This window comes from Mycetomoellerius zeteki, unplaced genomic scaffold (genome assembly GCF_001594055.1).
Source record: "Mycetomoellerius zeteki isolate Tzet28-1 unplaced genomic scaffold, Tzet1.0 scaffold155, whole genome shotgun sequence".
In the NCBI taxonomy this organism is placed as follows: Eukaryota; Metazoa; Arthropoda; class Insecta; order Hymenoptera; family Formicidae; genus Mycetomoellerius; species Mycetomoellerius zeteki.
The window spans coordinates 1,511,756-1,523,176 of NW_017256500.1; the positions used below are offsets into that span (position 1 = coordinate 1,511,756).

General features: G+C 34.9%; 1 protein-coding gene across 11 annotated transcripts in view; it reads left to right on the top strand.

Moving 5' to 3' along the window:
* The window catches only part of C3G (C3G guanyl-nucleotide exchange factor), an 81,742-nt gene that overhangs the window by 35,217 nt on the left and 35,104 nt on the right, over window positions 1-11,421 (top strand). The window contains exon 1 of one of the 11 annotated variants that reach the window (XM_018445000.1): window positions 10,500-10,628. The exons of the other annotated variants lie outside the window; for them this stretch is intronic. The gene's annotated coding sequence lies outside the window, so the exon portion shown is untranslated. Of the gene's footprint in view, window positions 1-10,499; window positions 10,629-11,421 lie in introns of those variants that run through there. 11 annotated transcript variants of the gene reach the window in all.

Genomic DNA, 11,421 nt, shown 5'->3' on the forward strand with positions numbered 1-11,421 from the left:
GGGGGGGGGGGGGGGTACATTATGTTGCATCTGCACGCGTAGATCTGTATCCATTGGTAATGGCTTTCTCTCAAATGAAATATTCTGTGAAATGTGAATGGATGCATATCGATATAAATGGATTATAATGGATGAAGAGTTCTCTGGTCCATTTTATGATATTTTTATGCAGCTGTAAGAGCTAGTGTGGTTGTTAATAGCGTTACATTTTCACGCATAAATTACGTCCAATGTTCCATCGATACGATAAATTCTTGTATACAATAATTAAAAGCTGGTTTAATGTGATGAAAATTGGTTTTGTTCGTAAATCCAAAGAACAAAGTTGATGAAATAATAGGATATAATGATTCATTAATATGTATCATTCACAGTTAATAAACATATAAATCTAATTTTTACAACATTAGCATGATTATTATACTATTGTTAAATCACCTTTCTGTTTTAGATTAATAAATTATAAAGCTCTTTTCTCTTACAATTTACATTGTAATTTATAATTTAGACATTTCAGTTTACGATTTATATCATTTTAACTTATTTATGATTTATTTAATGAAAATCTCAAAATTAAATGAGAAATGAATTATTTTCAATCACTTTTGATAGCTATTCTTTCTGAGGAATATTTTCTTTCATTAGCGAGATAATGTTTATTTTGAGAAACTGAAATAATAATCCTGTTGCCTTTTAATGCAGCGTATACTTTCTTTGGGCTTTTTCCCCTCAGGCTACCGATTGCTATTCGTAGAATGTTCTGTCTGGCAATGCAGCTGGTTATTGTTTTCCGGAAATGAACTGCGTTGGAGTGCGATACATGTATCCAGTCCAATGCAATCCAATTTAGTTGATACCCTCGAATGTATCTAGTATGAGGCATCCACCAACGGTATCGATTTCACGAGTATCTTCAAGATACTCTAAACTTTCTCTAATTAACGATATCCAATCGTTTATTATTTGATGATGCGGCTGCTACGAAAGTGACGAAAGCGTAGATTATTTCCCCTTTTTATGGAGCGGTGACGCATCCTTTCTTGTCCTTTCCTTTAATGCATAAACCACTATAATGTATTCCTCGCTATATATATATATATATATATGTATATATATTCGCCGCTGCGTTAAAACGTCAGGTGATTTATTATTCGAAACATTTGAATATATACAAGGGGGATGACAAGGAAAAGATTTTAGCAAGGACATCTTCTGACATGTGAAGTATATTAAAGCAACATAAACGTGAAATAAACACGTGATAAATTTCTGTAAAGTTATAGTGTCATGTTTTTTCAGGATTTTAATATAATGTAACAGTTTGACTCTGTCAAATTCTACAGATGAAAATTTAGTTTCATGGAAGCTATATTAACAGTTATTGGAGTTATATTTCGCCTCGATGTAATTTATAATTACTCTCGTGTTATTCTAGATTCTTTTATTTTGCAAGATATTCTCTCGATATTCATAGATCGAATTAATAAAACTCAATTCAATATCAGCGTCGCAGTGCAACTTACGAGAATTGTGAAATAGTTTTCTAGCTTTAATAGTAACCGTAGATTCAATTACTCGCGTGTTATTCTGGGATTTTTTTTTATTTTACAAGATATTCTTTTGGTCAATGTCCGTAGATCGAATAAAACTCAATTAAATCAGTGTCGCGGTATAACTTAAAAGAATTGTGAGATTGTTCTTGCCTTTAATGGTGCTCATAGATTCACTGTAGAAGTCCATTGATGTTACTGCACGTCGTTTCCAAGCAAGTGAAATCGATGACTATGAGCTCCTCGAGTCTGAACTCTTTCGATCGACGATAATGTCCGTTTCCCAACTGACTCGATTAAGTCGTCGTGGAACTAGCTACGTCCACGTTGTAATTTCTTTTCCGTACCTAATGTTTTATTTCCCAGGGGTAACATTCTAAGAAGTATCGGAAATTACAAAAGCGACGTAATTACTTTATAGCATGAAGTTTAAACGAAAGGTGCGATATGCAATAAAATGCATTTGGGATATTGCACATCCGTACTATGTATCCCTCATTAAGTAAAACATTTAAGCAAATTATTTTATAATTCATAAAAATATGCATATCTTAATGCAATGCAATTGAAATCGGAAATATATTAACTATACATATCGCACCTTCGCGGCCTCACAAGAAAAATGCGGCCCTACAAATCGAAATTTTTTGAACTTTGTATTATGTGTCGACTGTATTCTAAATAAAACATGTGAACAAATTGAATTCAAATACTTTTCAAAGAAAAATACCTAGATTAAAATTTAAGAGTAGTTTTCAAAAGTAACATTATATCATAACAAGATAATCTAAATTTTTTCTGGAAAACTTGAAACGAGCAATTTGTGATTAGCACTAAGTTAACTTGTGTTTAACTGCCGTAATAAATAATTTTAAAATACATAATTTTTTTTCTCCCCTAAGTAATATAATATTTTTTACTTGTGTCACTTTTCGTGAAGAAGTATGATATATTTAACTACATTCTAATCAATGCAACGTGTTCTATTGTTGCTTGTCCATTATTAGCGATTTCATTTTATTCCCCGGAATTTATATAAGCGAAAGCAAGACATTAGTAACAAACCTCGTTAACTTTCAGAAAGAAATACGGGCTGCGCTTCGATCAATGCAGCGAGCTCATTTATTATCGTTACTCAGAAATAGCGCTAGACTGCTACGGAGAAGTACAGAAAGATTCCAACTCTCTTAGCTTTCGCACTTTGCCTCGCAGATGTTTCGATAACACCGAAATGTACTTTACTTGCATAGTTAACAACACCGATGTCTTGCGATGAAGGAGGCTGTTCGTACAAACAAGAGCTCGGATGCTTCCGTTTGAATGTTTGTGAACGAAACCGTTCGATGGGTGTCGTCGTGAGCATGCTATTGACTTGGCGATCGTTTCATTTTGCAAATTGAAAGTCGTACGTGAAAACGGCGAGATCGAACGAACTTGGATCTTTTTCCACTCGTCTCTCCGATTTTTCCAATCTTGTCGCGCAATCATCTCTACGCACGAGTGCTCTGTTGAATTGCAAATATCTTATGGAAAACCGATTATTTGTCTACAAATTTAGTTATTATTAAAGAATCTGTACACGCATAAACGGTATGTTACGCAGTAATTTGGCACAGCTCGCTCGTGTGTTATGTATGAAAATATCTTCACGTATTATTATGCTAATTTATCATATATTAACATGATAAATTGATCAAAATGCAAATTTGCTATGTTAAATTCATAAGTTATGCCGCATGCGTTGGAAATTGCAATAACCAGGCTCTCTGCAACAGATATATTTATTTAATATATCGTATAAGTATCGTTATTTTCTTAATTAAAAAGATTGTTGATATTTAATTAAATAGAATTAATTAAATACGGCTAGTATAGCGTTTAAATTCCTGGGGCCGTACATAAAATATCGCTTGATGTACTTTCGCAAGAGTGGCGCCTAATTGCGACATCCGAATTTTTTATTTTTCTTTGATCATTTATGCGCGATGCGTCGCAGCTTGAGCGACTTCAGACTTTTATCTCGTTCGAAGACTGACGAAAGTTTTGACGTGACGAGGCTTCGAAAACTGTATCGATGTACCTTCTCGCCGTTTTATCGAGCTCGCTGCACCGAGAACGCAAGAGAATCGTTGAAGAGAATCTCTCCACTCAAAAGGAAGAAAACAAGGAAGGAAGAAAGACGCAAGATATCGCCTTACGTCGCGCTTTTATCGGAAACAGATAATATCCTGTGATATACACCAATATAGAAGCTAGAACAGGCTTATAGTTCCTTTTATATATATAATTTCTTTTTGTTTTCGTCTACTTTCTATTTTTCTTTTCTTCAACGATTTCTTTCGATGTTTATTACGCCAATTTACGATATTTTTCTTCCACATAACGCGTTGCGACGATACTCGGGATTTTATTTCTGCAAACTCGACGTTTTCTCCGCTCTCTTAATTTTTGATTACTCACGTTTTAAACTCGTCCCTTTTTTCGCCATCACGCGATCGACAGTAGACAAAACATATTTTCCGACGTCGACGGTCAGAGAAAGAGAGAGAGAGGAGGGGGGAGAGAGAGAGACGAACTTTAGCTCTTTTACCAAGCTTTTTTCAAGCAGACACTGAAAAGGGCAAAGTGCCATCCACAGTATTTGTCTTTTCAACAACGAACCGTCGTGTATATCCGCGGAAGGTAGAATAAGTGGAAATTAAATCCCGGTTATTTCTACGCAGCACCATAGGGGTCGATCGAGAGATACTCGCAAATAACGGAGATCAATGCCGCAGAGAGCAATCAATAATAATATCCCGCTGTCCCTCGGAATAATAAAACGCTTAACGCGCAGCCGGTGCTCTGCAACTGTCCTATCGGTCTTATTGTTAGAACCAGCCGGGACGCATTGTTCGAACTTTTTCGATTAAAACTTTCACGGTGTCATTCTTTTTTCCCCTCTCATGCTGCGAAATGCAGCCAAACGATCATTTATGTACGTTCTTCTTGTCTTTGAAGGTAAATCGTACAGATTCGCTTGAAACAAAAATGTCAGATCGAAGATTCCGCTTTTAATATATATATATATATATATATAATGCCGTTAATATGTGTGCGAAAGTATCGTGATAAAATTTATAGAATTTAATTATTGAGCGAAATAAACATTTCAGGCATTTCTGTAATTTCTACCTTAATCCCACAAAATTATCAAAGCAAGATTATATATTAACATAATCCGTTTATACATAATCCGCGTTTTCACATTGTTTGAAGAAAACTAATTATGTATATGTTGCAATATACATATTTTGAATTAAAAAAAGAGAAAATATATATATAGCGAATTTTATTTCAAAATTCGACTGTGAAATTTGAGTTTTTTAAATTTGTTTTCAATTATTATATATATTTAAATATATATTATTATATATGTTTAAATTTTATATAATATTAGCAGAAATTACATATTTTATATATAAAATATCGCAATAATGCTTTTAGGTATTGAATAATAGCATTGGCGATTATTACCTAAAGTCGGATTACACCTGATCAAATTTGATTCAGCCGGATAAATGGAGATACTTTATTACGAACGCTGCACCGGGCGATTGGCCAAATGGAATCAATCCGCGAAGGATATTACGGAAAATGAAGAAAATCATAAATTCCGCTCTCTCTTTCTCCTTGCTACGGTTATTTAATCTTCAATAAACTACCGCTTTCCGACAATTTAAGAGTTTAATATCAATTATACGAGTATGCTTTGATTCATTACCTTCTTACCTCTTATCGATGCAAATCTTTCCGAGATTGTACGTGCTTCAAAGATGTGGAATGCATTTTAATTATCTTCTTATTTGAAATTTACATTAATTGTTTTACTTTGTCCAATTTGCTATATTTAAAGCTTTTGATCATTTACATTCGATTACTTGACACACAATTGGACTTTGCTTCTTGAAGAAGTATACACGATTATATTAATTAATCCTACATTAACTCGCGTGGAGTTTTTTAACGTAATTGCTCGCTTGGGGTGTTTTTGATATCCTATTATTATCTCTCAATTTTTATTATTTATTCTTTCACGATTTACAATTAAATAAATATTGATAATATTCTACAATGTATAATCCTTTAGAGATAACGCAATTTTTTTTAAATTGTAAAACAATTTTTACTAAAATAAACAATATTTATAAACAGTATTCATTATACATTTAGTGAATTTATATGGTGGTGGACACTTCACGCAAGTAATGAAGGATTAATAATTACAATTTTCTCGGTTATATTTGCGTATACTAGTTGTTGAATTAAAGTAATACGTATAATAATACAAATATATTATTCTAGTATTTGATGAAATAAACAATGCGAGTTGCTTCACAATTCCATATACTAATCTACTAATTCTCTTCATCTCAAATGATTCTTTAAAAGAAACCGTGCCTCTACTATAATCGGGATGGATCTTACGTAACTAAATGCTTACAAAACCACCCAATCAACGCAAGCGAAAATGAAAACGATAACCATGCGGTTGCCTGCGCCATTAGCTTTTTATTTACTGGTTTTTATTTGCCGATCGATGCAGGTATGTATGTTTACTGGCAGGATGTGTGCGGAGCAGGATGTTACACTCTCTCCCCACGTCGCTTTACCGTTAATTGCAACTGCGGAGAAAGCGTGCCGGACTACCCCCCATAAAATACGTTTATCACCCCTTAAAGTCGTGGCGCCTCTGCCTTTGTGGGACCCCATTAATACGCAAATTGCAGCCACGAGTTTCTCGCATCTCCCCATACCCGGTTGATACGCGCTATCGGCCAGCCGTTTAATTAAGAGGCAATTTTCCTTTAATACGGAATATCTTGCCTATTCATCGGTGTATAAATAAAGATTGGGCCAAAATAAAACGGGTCAGAGCGGGACGGTTTGGCAAACGATAGAATAGACCGAGCAGAATCAGAACATTGCAAATACATAGCTTTTACTAAGATAAACAAGATGGAAAATTGAGAAAATCGCGAGATAGGGAGAAAGCGACTTTCACAGATAGAGAGAAAAATTCAGACTTCTTTTTTTTTACAAAAACATATGATGCTTAATGAAATTCACAGTTTTGTTGCGTACATTAAAATGCAGGTACATAAATTTAATTTTATTTAATTTAATTTTATAAATTAATAATATCTCACATTTTTATTTTAGTTAGTGTCTTTTATAAGGTAACAATATTTTTAAAATCATATTTATTTATAATCTTTTAACAAATATATATATAAACATATCTCAAATATCTCTTTACAATTAGGGGCATTGAACTAATGATTTTTTATCTAATTTCCACATAATCAAGAGTAGTTTAGGTTGTTCTAAAATAAAAGAGGAATGTATGATAGGAAAAATTTATCATTTTGTGGATCACTAGTCTATAGCAAAAGTCCTGCGGTAAAAGAATAATAATCCCGGAATTTTTCATGGTGTATCGCAAGACTTAAATCGGGAAGAATATTATAGGTTCTCGTTTTACGATCTTGGCGCGCGTGTATTTCGAATTTTACGATTGTGCCGGATTAGGAAGCGGTTGGGGCAAAATAGCGTAAAAATATTCGAGAGTGGAGGAGAGAGGATACGCGAAGGACGTATTTTTGTTGTATCGTGGAACGGACAACGGTGCGGGTGGGCCGCCGACCACACGCGATTCGCGAGTTGGAATATCGTCCGGCATCGTCGGCTATTATCAACCATTCAATTGTTACTTTGTGGCTCGCGTATGGCTGAGTGCATACGAGCGCAATTTCGAGCACACTGCGTTGACATAACAGAATTTTCGGCGAAATTTCCACTATAAATCGAAGGTAAAAGGAGAAACGAGGTTCTACGATTTGTCTGTGTAACTTCGTGAAATTTTAATTACGACGATAAAACATAGGCACGCAAATTTCTTGTATATAAAAGCACGATGTTATTCCCCTTGTTCTTTTAATTAACGTGTAATAATAATATAAATATCGATTCACTGAATGTATTTTGCAAATATGAATGTATTATATTTGCGTAATGTTTATTTATTTTGCATTTTTGCCTGATGTCGTCACGATATACGCTTCTTCAAAACTTGTTTTTCTGTCCGTATGGCGACGGGATTCCGCGAAAACGTTTAAAAGCGAGATTTCACCGTCAGATATTCCTTAATGGTCCGATCGAAAAAAGATTTTTAACTGAATACGGAGAAATTCTGAAAAAGTTTCGTATCCTCTGCGAATGTAAAGATTATTTCTTGTGATTTCGCTCATTTTTCGTTAAATAAATGACTCTGCACACTCATAACTATTATTACTTTTTTATGGCAAAAGAAGATTAATTTATCTCGAAAATTCTTTAAGTTATAACAAATTTAAATTACAAGCGTTAATAAAATATTGAAAAACATACTTCCCACTTACACAGATGGAAAATTTAATACATTTCACAAACGGTTCACCCAAATTTTTGTGTTAACAAAAAAATTTAACATACAAGATAAATGTCTTAGGAATAATTCGAATATTGTGTAAAAAGTTAACACAAAAAATGTAACACTGACACAATTTGTATAAGCAAATTGTGGAAATATATTTCTTTAACAAAATTAATATTTATAATATGCTAATTGACATATTTTATTCATTTATCTTAGAATTTACATTTTAAAATATATTATTTTTGTGCTATTTATCTACTTATAAATTGTATTGTTTTAAGAAATATTGAACATCAGTTTAACATAAAACATTCAAATAACACAATCTGACAAGAATCGGTTTTCATATATATAAATACAAAATATTTTTTACTATATAATCACATTATTATTATTTTATTATTAGAAGTTATAAAATTTCACTTAATAGAAACTCGCCGAAAATATTTTGATTATTTTTTCACGCTAGTTGGGATATAATTAGGTACTTCGAACGTCGACTGGAAAGGAGCGCGAAAAGTCACGCACGAGAATCGAGTGTCACGAAAGAGAAGCCAGGGTGTTCGTGAAAAGGGCGAGGGTCATGTTCTCGATTTCCATCCTGTGAGACTGTAGCTATCCGAGAAGTTTGTGAAACCGCCGTGCTCACTGGCGTCTCGCATCCTAAATAAAAGCCGCGCGACTTTCGACCGTTAACTTTTAAGGATGACGTAGAGACACGCGCCCGAGTACAGACACGAACTTCCTATAAATTTTCGCCAACTTTTGCCGCTCCATTTGTTAGTCTCCGTCGCGCAACAAAGGGCATCGATCAAAGTGTTAAAGCGCTCGTCGACGCAGCTTTGCCCGAACGCGTACTTCCGATTACGAAAATAGTCGAGCGATACGCGACAGGTAAATCGACTGTCGCTATAATTTACAAAAGTGGAACGGGGAACCAAGAGCGATTTTGTAAAATTTTCGAAATAATTAGAAATTTGACACTTTATACATTAATGCTTGTTTCCTTCGATACAGATTAACTTTAACTTCGGCTCAACTCTTTTTTTTTTTTAAGAATTAACGCATATGCGCAAGATTTTTATTGGGTTAAGACTTAAGGTCTGATTGTACCAACGTTACTTTGACTTTAAGCGAAGCTTAAAACTTTCACTTTCTCTCTTTAAAGCCAAAAGAGAGGGAGAGATAGAGAGAGAGAGTTTTAAGCCTCACTTTGTTGATGCAATCCGGTTTAAGTGCACCAACGTTTGATTTTAAGCGAGGTTTAAAATTTTCTATCTTTCTCTCTCTTTTGGCTTTAAAGAAAGAAAATGAGAGTTTCAAGCCAGTTCGCTTAAAGTCAAAGTAACGTTGATGCAATGGATCTTCAGTATTTTCAATGTATGATTCCGTGAAGTTTAGTTTTAATTAATTCATTTATTATTTAATTCTAATTCTTAGAACTAGAAAAAGATTTTTGTCCGTTTCCACTAATAGATTAACTTCAATTTCGGTTCGACTTACTCTTCATCTTTTTCTAGTTCTAGTTTTTAAAACTAAAAAATTCTTAGAACTAAGAATTAGAATTAGAAAAAGTGAAGAGTAAATTGAATCGAAATTAGAGTTAATCTACATTGATGGAAACAGATATAAATCTTTACCACGCACATGTCATGATATTTGAAGATTAAATGATCATTATGCCGCAATGACTTTCGGAGTTAGATCGTATACTTGTCACATTGACTGATAGATCAACGTATACAGATTGACGTATGATCGCGGTTGTTTTCGTTCTTTCACGCTGACTCTAAAAATAGCCAAAATCTCATGCCTCATCGCGGTTTTCCTTTTAAATCCGGCCGAGAGGAGAAGTGCGATATGTCGGTAGCGGAACGAGAAAAGGAACGAGGGAAGGAGTCGCAGGACTGACGTATGAGAGACGAACTCAAGGAAAAACGTTCCGAGGAAGAGGGCGATAACGCGAGGAAGCGAAATAGCAGGTAGAGCGATAGGCGTAGAGATAAGTCAGCGCGAGCGAGATGGCACGATCAAGGCCGGCGCGGTACAGGGCATAGGCGATCGCGCCCGAAGCTCGCGGCTCGCGCTCGCCCGGCCCAAGTTAGTTAGCAGTCGATGCGCACACGCGACGCGCTCCGGACGTACTTCGCGGCACCGCTCCTTCCTCTGCCACGCACTCGTGTCCGCGCCGTCCTGTCGCGCCGTGTGTCGCTTCGTCAACTGTCGCACGTACGACGAGACGGCCCCGCGGAGGGAAACTGCGGTTTCCGTTTTCGAAAACACGCTTCCTCGAGCGACGAGCAGTCGGTTGAATTTCCGCGGTCTTAACGGAGCGATTGATACGCCGAGCCGAGTTTGCGATTTCCGACGCTCCGCAATCGTCATAAATACCTAGAGAAGTTTTACGAGCATTCGATAAACTACCGGCCAGTCTTTTATCTTGGTTCTCTTTTGATATTTGATTGCCTTTGCGATTCGAGTTATAGTTTTTTCGCTGGTACCGTTTGAAGATGTAATTCGTTCAATCACGTTCGTACGTTTCCTACAGGAGGTAGGAAAGCGACAGGATCTCACTGAAGAAGCAACGAGCTGCAGTCGTGGTTTACGTGAGTTATAAATAGGTAAATGACAATCACTTTTTTGTTTTGTTGAAGGTAAAATTTAGTATGTTTTAAACCTGTTAAGATATTTATCACACTGCTGATAGTAAGTTAAAATCGGAGTTTGAATACTCTTTGAATATCGGTATGGCTTTGATAACATGTAGTCTGTAAGTCTTCACCGTGTTGGTGTATATTAGTATTAACATATTTTTAGAGTGAACAGTTCCAAACTATTATTAACCACTTAATCACTAAAAAATTGTTTTAGACGAAAATTAGGAAGATGATATATATTGTTATCAGAGTTTTGTTAATTTTTGGTTATACAAAATATTACATTGTTAAAAATAAAATGTTACACGGAGAGAATTTTGTTTTAAAATTTATCCCGAAAATATGGTAGTTGTGGTACAATACAATATTTTACAGATTTTTACCATGCACTTCAGTAAAATTAATCAAAATTATTTTATTCTTTATTGTAGTTTTATCTCAATGAATGAGAGAAATTTATATTAAAATTCTTGGAAATACAATGTTGTCCCACAAAAAAATTCTTTCCGTGTAATTTTAACTCAAAAACGTTTTTGAGTTAAAGTTAACATTTTATTTTTAACAGTGTGTAATGTCGAGTTATATCAAACCTTTCATTTGGAATAAATCGCGGATGTTAGGCGATATCCAGAGTGTTTGAGTATCGGAGTTTAGAAAGTATTCGGCAGATAGGACTCGGGGTCGGATCGACGTTAACTGTGGATCAATCGCGTAATTCCAGCGACGGGACAGGATGGCGTTTATTAATAACTTCGTG